The sequence below is a fragment of the Vespula vulgaris genome, chromosome 10, assembly GCF_905475345.1.
Source record: "Vespula vulgaris chromosome 10, iyVesVulg1.1, whole genome shotgun sequence".
In the NCBI taxonomy this organism is placed as follows: domain Eukaryota; kingdom Metazoa; phylum Arthropoda; class Insecta; order Hymenoptera; family Vespidae; genus Vespula; species Vespula vulgaris.
The window spans coordinates 1084768-1096650 of record NC_066595.1 but is presented as its reverse complement, the minus strand read 5'-3'; the positions used below and the strand labels follow the sequence as shown (position 1 = coordinate 1096650).

General features: G+C 39.1%; 1 protein-coding gene across 1 annotated transcript in view; it reads left to right on the top strand.

The window, feature by feature from the left end:
• Positions 1-11883, top strand: part of LOC127067091 (uncharacterized) — a 148966-nt gene that overhangs the window by 134539 nt on the left and 2544 nt on the right. The gene's annotated exons all lie outside the window — the stretch shown is intronic.

The following is an 11883-nucleotide window of genomic DNA, read 5'->3' as shown; positions in this document are numbered from 1 at the left end:
TGAAATGACTTGCTCTCTTCCGCCATGGGGGATTGATATTAAAAATAATGTAGAATATTTTTAACACTCGACCAAGACCCGAGCAGAGCGTGTGATTCGATCGATTGAATTTTTTATAATTGTAATTTCTCTCTTCTTTTTAAATTATTTATATCCAATTAACTTTCCTTCGATATCATCACATTCATAGTGCTAGACGGTGAAATGACTTGCTCTTTTGTTCGGAATATAAAGGGACATTAAAAATATTATGAAATATTTTTAACCCTCGAACGAGTCTGCCCGTTTATGACTCGATCGATTTAACCTTTTTCTTTTTCTTTTTTTCCAAAATCAGATCTAAGCTTTCGATAAAATCATCCTCGTAATCGATTTAAAAAAAAGAGAAAGAGTAACGATAATGAGTTTTATACGTTTTATCTTTAATTCCCGTGACTCCTTTATTTCTTATATATATATAATTTTTTTCTCTTCATTTTTTTTTTTTACACAAGATGAATAACGATCGCGTACGAGAGGAAGAGAGAGAAATCGCTGAGAAAAAGTACGATCCCGTTTTCAAAGTATATCTCGGTCGGGACGTCAAAAACTCGTTTCTAAATGGATGTTACCTTTGACAGATACAAATTCGTCGGCTAAACGAGCGATAATTATGGAAAATGTTCGAGTCCAAGAAACGTACTACATACGTTGGGGCATGTTTCGCTTCGTAGGAAGGTGATCGTCGAGCAACATTATTAGTATCTATTTTAGCGAAAGAAAAAAACAGATAAAGAAAAATAAAGAAAGAGAACCGTTCGAAGAAAATGTATCGTGTATATATATATATACATATACATATATATATATAGACATACATAAGTATCTGCGTATATAATTAACTTTCCAAAGCATTTATACCGTGATTATGCGAACGGTGATCGTGAGATTGTCCATCGTAGAAACACTTTCAAGGTTGCTTTCGATTCGATTTGTATGTATTACTTTTTCTTTTCTTTTTTATTTAATTTTTTATAGATATATATATATATTTTATATACTCTTTTAAGAAACATGTTCTCGGAAGAAAAAAATGATCGAATCATAGCACTTTAAGTCGATTCGTTTTACCGTTTAATTAATGAACATGCGTCGTTAACTGCACTTCCAAAGGAAATGTTAAACCTTTCTTCTTCTTCTTCTTCTTCTTCTTCGTCATCTTCTTCTTCTTTTTCTTCTTCTTCGTCTTCATAAATGAAGCGAATCCAACGCCTCCAATGACAAGCGATACGAGAGGAGTCTTCTTTTCTAGTTAGATCGGCTCGATCCATTAATCTATCGTCCTCACGTTATATCAATATTTATGGTCTCTCTTCTATCTCGAATAGGAAGTAACCGATGTTAGTATATTATGTATATATGTATTTATGTACGTACGTACGTATGTAGGTGTATCGTGTAACGTGGATAAACTATTTCTGCGTAGATCGCGTCAAGTATCAACGAACGTACGATGCGCGGGCAGATGGGCTGAGATCTTTCCAGTACACTCACCTAAGTCCGATAATACCCACTCTCTTTCTCTTTCTCTCTCTTTCTCTCTTTCTCTGTACCTGTCTCTGTCTCTGTCTCTGTCTCTTTCTCTCTTTCAAAGTCACGCCACTGAGATCGATATCGCTTCGAATTTGCATACATTCGAGATACGTGCCTTAAATCTCACGTGATTTCTTTCATTTAAAACGCACATATCTTCGGGTTATTTCGTTCTCCTTCCTTCGACTCGAGATTAGTTTCAAATCTTTTTTTCTTTCTTTTTCTTTTTTTTTTTTCTCTTTTTCTTCAGACATCTCGCGAATACTCGACTCGCTGATTTACAAAGAATTATTCTTCTTTGATTCATCGTACTCATACGCGTGCACGTATACATATATACATATATATATATGCGCATCTATTTTTTTGGTGAACAAATTTGTCAAAAAGATCAAAGTCTTAATGATAAAAAAAAAAAGTAAAAAGAAACAAGAAACAAGGAAGAAACGAAAGAAGCTATAAACAAGAAATTTCAAAAGTAGGAGGACCGATAGATAGCTTCTTTCTGTTAATAGAAAATAGAAAAAATAAACAATAAAAAGTGCGAAAGATAACAAGAGAATGAGGGGTGAGAGAGGAAAGAGGAAAGAGGAAAGGGAAAAAGAACAAAAATAAAAGGAAGAAGCGTGCGAGCGGAATTCGGCGGCGGGGGCGTGCACCGTCTCTCGATAACGACTTAATAAACTGCTGTGTAGCCCGAGTTGGAAGAGAGAATAACAAGAGGAAGAAGAAGAGGAGGAGGAGGAGGAGGAGGAGGTGGAGGAGGAGGAAAAAGAAGAGGAAGAGTAGGAGAAAGAGAAGGAAGAGTAGAAGGAAGGGTCGAGGGCACGCGTGGGGTAGACAGGCGCGGGATAATGCGCTCGGTCGTTCGCGCACGCGTTTATTCTCAGGTGCGTCGCGTGCCCCCCATCCACCCACGCGTCCCACGTTTACCATAACCAACGCCATACCTTGCGTCCGTTTATACATTTATCTATCTATGTAAGTACATACCTGATTTATCGTAACTCTTGAGCTCTTCGAAAAACGAGGATTTAAAGGTACGAACGCAAATTTTTTAATGATCAATTTTTAACGATATGTTTTGAAAGAGATATGTGTGTGTGTGATATTATCCGTAATGAGAAATTTTTTTTTTTTTTTTTTTTTTAAGTAGATTAGAGTATAAAGATTAAAATATTCTTTCGCTTTTTTGCTCTTTTTTTTTTTAGCTTTTAATTTTATCGAGTAATCCAGCACGAGATCGACCAAAGGTACTCTACGAGATGTAACGATTTTGTTTTTCGTTTCTTTTTTTTTTTTCTTTCTTCTTCTTCTTTTTTTTTTTTTTTTTTTTAACGAACGTTAGCGAAACAAGAAAATGAAATAATATATCTACTGAGAGATACGGTATATTCGGATGAGTTAAACGATCGAGCTCCGCGATCTCGATCGTTTCGTTTCGTCGAACTGTTTCGCGCGACGCGAAGAGAACGCAGATTATTCGCGACGGTCTCGAACGAAGAACGAAAATAGCAAGCACGTACGAACGACGAAGGGGATTTTAGTACAGTAGAAAACGCGTAACCGGAAGCTACGTTCTACGTGTAATAAATAATGAAACGACGACTAGGTATACGTTGGAACGTTCGGAACACTTGTAACGTAACCAACGGCACGACCGCTATACATATGTATCATTCCTTCCTACTTGTTTAGTCGTAACAGTTTAGTCTTTAAAAGTCTATAGAGACATAGAATTTAAAAAGAATGGATAACATCTCTTTGAATCCGTCATTGAATATTCATTATATTCTAATATCTAATTTATGTAATATATCTTATCTTCGTAAACACTGTATTTAAGTTTAAGTACTCCGTTGAAAGATCAACTATTACACAATGGTATACGGTATATCAGTATTATTAGTTCTAAGTATATCCTTCGAGTGTGTTTGCTTTTGCAACCGAGTGTACATGTATATATAGATAGAATACATACCTAGATAGATACCTAGATATATGCGTACATAGAATATAGGAGAGTTGTCGTCGTCGTCGTCGTCGTCGTCGATAGAATCCCGAGAGTCGCGCGCGCCGCGCTCGTGCGACGCGGCACGCTCGGTTCTCCTTTATCCTCCTACACTTCTCTCTCTCTCTCTCTTTCTCTCTATCTATCTAACTCACTCTCGTCGTGCCTCTTCGCGTGCTCGTACATACAAAATAGGCCATTGTTTCAGCATCGCAATAATCCCGCTCGTGACGTACATTCTCTCTCTCTCTTACACATACTCTTTCTCTCTTTCTCTCTCTTTCTCTCGCACATACTCTTTCTCTCTCTCTCTCTCTCTCTCTCTCTTTCTCTCTCTTTCTCTTCTTAATTTCATTTTCTTTCCTTCTCCATTCTTTTTCTAACACCCTCTCCTCGTTCCTCTCTTCGCGTAAAGACGCACGTCGCGAGGCTGCGTCGGGGCCGAACGCTCCCTCGAATCTCAATCGACTTCCCACATACTTTCACGCTGCTCGCTCACTCGTAAAGCGAGCTTTACTGGTTTTCTCGTGCGACGGATGAATATTGTCACGCACCTTATTCCCATGTATCCATCGGCACTATCTCTATGACACCACCCAAACACGACGCGCATCGCATCGACCGGACGTACATTTCTATTCTTTCCTTTTTTTTTTTTTTATTTCTCTTTCTTTTCTTCTTTCTTTTTTTATTTTTATTTCTTTCTAATCCGATACGTTGCTAGAGAGAAAGACAGAGAAAGAGGGAGGCAGGGGATTCTAATGAAAAATTAGAAACTGCATCAACGACGATTTCTGATAGCTGTCGTAAAGAAAAAAAAAAAGAATTCGAGTTCGCGATACGTAAACATATTTCGATCGATTCGATTGTATTGAAATTTGTCGAAGAAAAAAGGAAAAAACGTTTGTATTAGAATCGATTAGAATATCTAAGCGCGTCTCGAGGATTTCATTATCTCTCGTTTTTCTCATGTGAAAAAAATGAATAAGAAGAAGAAGAAGAAGATGACGAAGAAGAAAAAAAAGAAAGGAAAGAAAAAAAATGAGAGGGTAATTTCAGGGTGAATGTTAGAAGGGTATAAAGGCACGAGGGTGCCACGAACAAACCACGCGCGTAGATAGATACATACATACATACATACATACATACATACATACATATAAAAATACATATATACAGATGTGTGCGTGTGCGATGCACGTGCAAGCGTGCGCTCGAAGAAGCGTGAAGGTTGTGTTGAGAAAAATTCCTATGGGCTTCTTCGGTTCCCACGAGCAGGGTGCGTCAGGTGGCGAGCGTGGGGTGCGCATAGTCCCTCCCCCTCCTCTCTGTCTTCACCCCTCGAAATAGATGTAAAATTCTGATCGAGATAGTCTCTCTTTCTTTCTCTCTCCCTCTCTCTCCCTTTTTCACTTCGTTTCTCTAAGCTCCGCCCTGCTACCATTTTCGGCACGCATCCTGCGCGTGTACTACGCATTAAAAGTACGTAGGACGATCCTAAGGAATCTTTTCAATCATAGCTATTCGTCAAAAGGCTTTTACCGTTCTCGTCCCTTGGGCCTTCGACCCTTGGCCATGTCACCCCTCTCTCCTTCTCATTTCTACGTCTTTTCGAACGCAAGTCCTTTTGTCGAACCGAAAAAGGGACGGATGAAGGGATCGTCGTAACGTTCGCGTTACTTTTCAACGATTCCATTAAATTTTAATAAATCTTGATTAAAAGCAAAACGATCATTATATCTTTAAATGAGTTTTAAGGAACGGAAATAGTCTCGAAATAGACTTTCCCAAACTTTTTTCCGATATTATTCTACTCGACCATACTCGATCGTACCTTCTCGATTAATTATATCTATCGTTTAAAGATTCAAGATGTAAACGATGCTTCCCGAGGTAATTAAAACGAAATGACGAGGCTGTTTGCAAGATCGTCAAGCTCTCTGTTAATTAGGGTCCAATCTGGGACTACTAACGTTGATATTTTCTCAATTAACATTGACCATGAAATTTTATGTTCATGATATACCTATTGGCACGGGTAAAGTTTTTATCGAGGTGACCCTTATTATGCGGGATCGATAATAAAATAGTCGATATCTCGTTCATGTCTCGATAAAATTAAGAGCATTCTTTCGATTTTATTTATTTTCTTTTTTTTTTTGTATTCATATTTTTTTTTCTTTTTTTTTTTTTACAGACAACATGCAAAAATGAAAAGAAACCGAGGAGTAAAACGAGTCAGCGGGATGCATTTAGAAGGATTAGGAGTCTCCGTGGATGGAATATTGTGTAGACGGATTAGAAAACGTTCGCTCTTCAAGAGAGATCATTTCGGTACTGGCAGACGCGTTTTTGTAAGTCGGCGGATCGAACCGTGCGGCCACGACGCGGGGGAGCATTCCCACGAGAGACACGAGAAATTATTATTAACGCTTGAAGAAGTCGTGACTCTTGTGCCGTCTTATCTTTTTCTTTCTTTTCTTCTTCTCTTTTTCCTTTCTTTTTCTTTTTTCTCCGCCCGTTTCTTCGACCGCAGCGAACGTCACCGATCCACTTTCTTCCTTTTTTACGTCTTTCATGTTTTTCTTTTTGCTTACTCGACAAAAAAAAAAAGAAAAAATAAATAAATAAACAAGTAAATAGACAATAACGAAACGGTAGACGTGTGTGGCTCTTAAAAAAAAAAAAAAAAAGAAAAAAAATAGAAAGAGAGAGAGAGAGAGAGAGAAAAAGTAAAAAGATACTTCGATCGAGAGAAACCTACGTGAGAGATTGATTTTCGAAAAACCGGTAATGAAGAAGCAGAAGAGAGAGAGAGGAAGAAAGGCAGAAAAAAAAGCAGAAAAAGAACCAAAAAATAAAACCAAAAAGGAAAGAAAGAACCACTATGAGAAAAAAGGAAAGCAACGGGAGGAAAAAAGAAGGAAAAGAAAAGGATCATGGTTTTCGGGTAGCTCCGGTAGCAAGCAGGTCCGCCACCCAGAAAAGTTGTCACGGGTTTGCAAGTAGTGGGGGTAGAAAGATCGGATCGCTAGTAGAGAGGCTCGAAATGCTTCCCACGTAATCGAAACGTGCTGAAAGCGTGCTGCTCGCGTGGCCGTTACGCGATAGAGGGGAAGAGAGATAGAAAGATAGAAAGATAGAGAGAAAGAGAAAGAAAATAAGAAAGAAAAAGAGAGAGAGAGAGAGGGGAGAGACGCACCCAAGACGGAATCTTTCTCACGAACGAGGACGTCAGGTGCAGGACCTCCTTCAGGAAGTACAACGGTTCCTTACAGGGATTCGCGACTTCTACCTTCCCACGCTCCTCCAGTTGTAACGGCCAGATTCGGCTGTCCTCTCTTCTCCCTTTTCCCTCTCTCTCTCTCTCTTTATCTTTCTTTATCTTTCTTTCTCTTTCTCTCTTTCTCTCTTTCTCTCTCTTTCTGTTTAATACATCTCTCCATCTCTCTCCCTCATCTCTTCTCCTACTTCTCTCATATTTTTTTGTGCGTGATGAACGGCTTCGGAACATCGAGATGATCGAGAAGCTAAAGGAAGGAGAGAAAAGAGGAAGAGAAAAAGGAAAAGAAGAGAGCAAGAGAGAAGAGGAAAGCGGGAGGAGGAAGAAGAGGATAACCATCCTTATGGACCGGCCTACGAAGGCGCCCATGTCATTATTCCTAATTACAGGAAATGCTTCCTCCTGTATGTTTTCCTTTCGAAGGAGTTTAACTCTTTCGGTCTTCGTAAACAGAAGAGAGCCAGACGCAATTCAGCGCATCTTGGAATATAATGTTGATTTCAATTAGAACGATACGATGAATCGCGTATTAAAAATAAACGAGAGGGATCTTAATCGGTAGTTATTAAAATGTAGAACGAATTAGATATATTTTCTCGATAGAAATGTTTTCTTCGTAGAATCGTAGGAATACATCGACGCGGTTGTTAAAGTCGATAAAAAGCTTCAAATTAAAATACACTTAGACGTTACGCGCAAAAGTTTTTCTCTAACATCGCGTGTTCTTTAACGAGCACTTTACCAACAGTTGCCAAATTATTTCCGTTTCGAAGAGATCCGCCTCCCCAATTCTCCCCACCCCTACCGACTCATTTATATATTTAACGAGCCGGATCAAAATGGACCAGAGAAGTCGAGAGATGCAAAAGTCGTTTATACAACATTGACAAAACGATGTTTCGCGTTTTATCACGGTGGTATAAATAAGTACCTACATGTACGTACGTACATGTAAGTACGAGCTTACGCAAAAAATATATTTTTATCTTCGCGAGGAAGCTAATGATCGGGTTGCGATCGAGAAGAATTTCTTTTCTTTTTTTTTTTTTCTTGTTTCTTTTATTTCTCTTCTTTTTTTTTTCGATGACTCGTTGAACCACTTATGCACCGTTCGTTCGTACCTTGTCATCAAAGGAAAAATACTTTACACTTGATACTTCTTTGACTACTTTTTTGAGAAGATTATAGTCACACGAAAAGTCGTGTATCAATGTAATTTCCTTTAACTTCGATCTTCCAATAGGCAGGTAAGTAATTATGTAAGAATCGTGTAACATCTTTTTCGTAAATATCTCTCTCTCTCTCTCTCTCTCTCTCTCTCTCTCTCTCTCTCTCTCTCTCTTTAATATTACTTTCCTCCGTCAGCCAGCTGTAGGATTTTGTCGAAAGCAGACGGAGAATGCTTACTCTCTTCGCGCCTCGATCAAACTCGTCCGAATTCTCTCTCATCTTTTCTTCTTTTCTCCTTCGTATTCCACTCGATCGTGGGAATTTCGTTGGCGCTTCTCGAATCGAAGATTCGACTCACGAGCCAGAAAACGGGATCGACCTTTCGTCCCACTTTCCTCTCCACGCGACAGACACGCTTTCGAAGAGAACCCTTGAAGGGGACGAAGCGCCGTAGCTACCGTTTCCTACGAAGATAAGAAAAAAAAAAGAAAGAAAAAAAACAAACAGAAAAGAAAAGAAACAACGAGCCGATTGTATTCCGTACTTTCTTCTTGTCCGTTGAACGAAACTCATTCAAAACATTTTCTCTTCTCTAATTTTTATCTTTTTTCTTTTATTTTCTTTATACTTTCCCTTTCTTTTTTTTTTGTTTTTTTTTTTTAATATTTTTTTTTCATTCGTCTGTCAGGAGATCGAAGTAAAAAATAATGATTACTATCTCCCCGTAAGATATTATCTAAATACAATGATGAAAAAAAAAAAAAAAAGAAAGAAAGCCCTGATCGAATTCATTTCGGATGCGAGATCATATCGTTAGCTCGTTACGGTAGATTCGTCTAAAGACGTGACTCATTGAAAGTCAAAAGGAGAAGTTATCGTTGAACCGAGACAAACGGTCCAGAAACGTATCCGTTTTGTTAAAAGGATCGACCTATTCGATATAAACTCTGTCCGTTCCGTCTATTAAACGAAGACATCGATCGTTAAATATACAAAGATCCTTGCGAAACATCAATCTGTCATCGAGAGATCATGAAGAAATGTGATCTACGAAGGAATCTCCATATAGATTATCTCATTTGGCGATTCCCTTAAAACGATATCGTATTAATAAAAACAACAAGTTGCTGATAAGGAAGAAGAAAAATGAATGTTAAGCAAAAGCTTGCAGAATAGAAGGGGGTGGAGTTAAAAACAACATCGTGGTAACAACCATAGGTTTCTTGGAAGGACGAAGGCGTTGCCGATAGGAAGGATGACTTGAGAGTAAAGAGAGAAAAAAAGAGAAGAAGGGAAAGGATGGAAAGGAAGAAAGAGAGAAGGACGAAAGAAGAAAAGAAAGTAGAAAGGAAGGAAGAAAGAAAGAAACAAAGAAAGAAACAAAGAAAGAAAGAAAGAAAGAAAGAAAGGATCAGAAGGATCGAGATCGCTAGGCTCGACTGTAGCTCGCGAGCACGCGTCGGCCACGCTCCTGGCGCGAGACTGGTAAGACAGGTATTCGAAAGTGTTCGTGAGAGAGAAAGAGAGAGAAGGAGAGAGAGAAAGAGAGAGAGAGAGAGAGTAATATGACAAGAGAGAAAGAGATAGAAAGAGAAGTTGCCGATCCGATCGTTAGCACACCATCCGGCCGCGTCCCTTCGACGAAGGCGCGGGACAAATGGAGCTTTGGTTCTCTTTAAGGGAGGGGAGGGAAAGAGGAGGATGAGTAGGACGAGGTGGAGGAGGAGGAGGAGGAGGAGAATAAGAAGGATAAGAGAAGAGCAGAGAGCGGGATCGTGCCCGCTTATCGTGGGAACGAAGCGGCCGTCGGCGGTGAAGCGTTTCAGGAAGCGCTTCGTCGTGTTCCGCTCTCGCGAACACTCGCTAGCTCGCTAGCTCGCGTTCGTTTCGCCTCTTTTGCTCTCTTTCGAGCTCTCCAATTCCCTCTCTCTTTCTACTTTTCTCTCTCTCTCTCTCTCTTTCTCTCTTTCTCTTTCTTTCTTTTTGTTTCTGTTTCTCTCGACGACGCCCACGCACCAATCGCCTGCCTCCGAGCCCGAGAAAATGGGCCCGTTTCAAAGACTCCAAGCCATAAGGATTCTTCTTCTTCTTCTTCTTCTTCGTTTCTCTCTTTCTCTCTCTTTGTATCCTTTATCTTTCTCTTTTTTTCTCTTTCCCTTATAGAATACCACGCTTATTCGTGCGAGATACGGATTACGTGCTTTTACTTACTACTTGTTCGACCGAAACCAATTTGGTTATTCTTGTTTGTCTGTCTTTCTATTAGACTATTCTCTCTTTTCTTTTACATTTTTCTTGCTTGTTTCTTTTTTACTAATTTCTTCCTCCTTCTTTTAGATACGCGACACGCTATATTTTTTATTCATATATATATATATATATATATATATATATATATATATATGTATGTATGTATGTATATGTACACGTGAAATCTGTTTTTAAATTAAAGAGAAAGAAAAAGAGAGAGAGAGAGAGAAGAAAGAGCAATTATACTCACGTGGCAAAGTAATAGCAATTCGCGTTGCATGTCTCTTACCAAAGAACGTAAAAGATTAAAGGGGAAAAGTTAGTCGCAAGAAGAGGAACGCGCAGGCGCCGGATACAGGGATCGTAGATTAGCGAGCACTCGAGAAGATGGTCTCGATGGTTTATTACCACAGGAAAATACGCGACTTTAATGGCCGCCTCGCGACCTACGGTAAGTTTTATTGATAAATGCCGACAAAGAGATACACCGTATCTTTGGAGGATGTGAATTTGTAACGTTACGTATACTCTTTCTTTCTCCTTTTTCTTTTTTTGTTTTCTTCTTTTCTTTTCGAGATCGAACACGCTTCTTATCTGATAACCGACTCGATTAACGATTTCCTTTGATCGGATGAATCGTACAACTTGTTGCTTAATTAAACTATATATATAAAAATAGAAAAAAAAGAAAACAACGTAAAAAGACTAACGAATTTTTTTTTCAAAAGAATCCATGTAAAACATTCTTGTTTCAATTAATTATCGAGATAGCCAGTAGATGTAATGGAATATTCAATGATCTCTCAGTCATTTATATTTATTTTTCAACTCGTATTGATCGTCGTATTGATCGATCAGCAGCAATCCACGTGGGTGTTTACGATAATATCAATAGAAATGTCGAGCAGCAATCGTTTTTAAGTAATCGATCCTCCGTCAACGTCTAACCATCGGACCGATCGAGTCATCCCCATTTGCCAACCACCGTTTCCGTTCGACGATTGAAAAGTTCTCGTCGAAAGGAACGGCGATGATTACGATACTAAACAAACCAGTTTAGCGAGGGCACAAAAGAGAGGATCGACTTACGAGTACGAGAGATAGAGTGAGATAGACTGAGAAAGAAAAAGAGAGTTTCTTTGGCCGCACGCGATATTCTTTCGCGGTTTCTTTTTACCAAACGAGCTACGACGAGGACGACCAGGACGAGGCCGACAACGACGACGACGATGACGATGACGACGATCACGACGAACGACGAGGACAAGGAACGTTCGAGGAATGTCATTGTCGAGAAGGGAAAATGATATATCAAGTGGGGTCGACTCGGTAGTTTCATTCTTTCTCCTCGAAACGACCGCGAAACGATCCACGAAAGAAGAAGAAGAAGAAGAAGAAGAAGAAGAAGAAGAAGAAGATGAAGATGAAGATGAAGATGAAGAGAAAGGAAAAAAAATATCAAAAAAGAAAGAAAAAAGCTAAGAATAACTTCCGTGAAGCGCGTCGATCACGTAAGGTAGAACCGTATGTGATTGTTTCGTTCTACCTACCCCTTTGCTTCTACATCATCCTTACAATTTTATTTCCTCAAATGAGA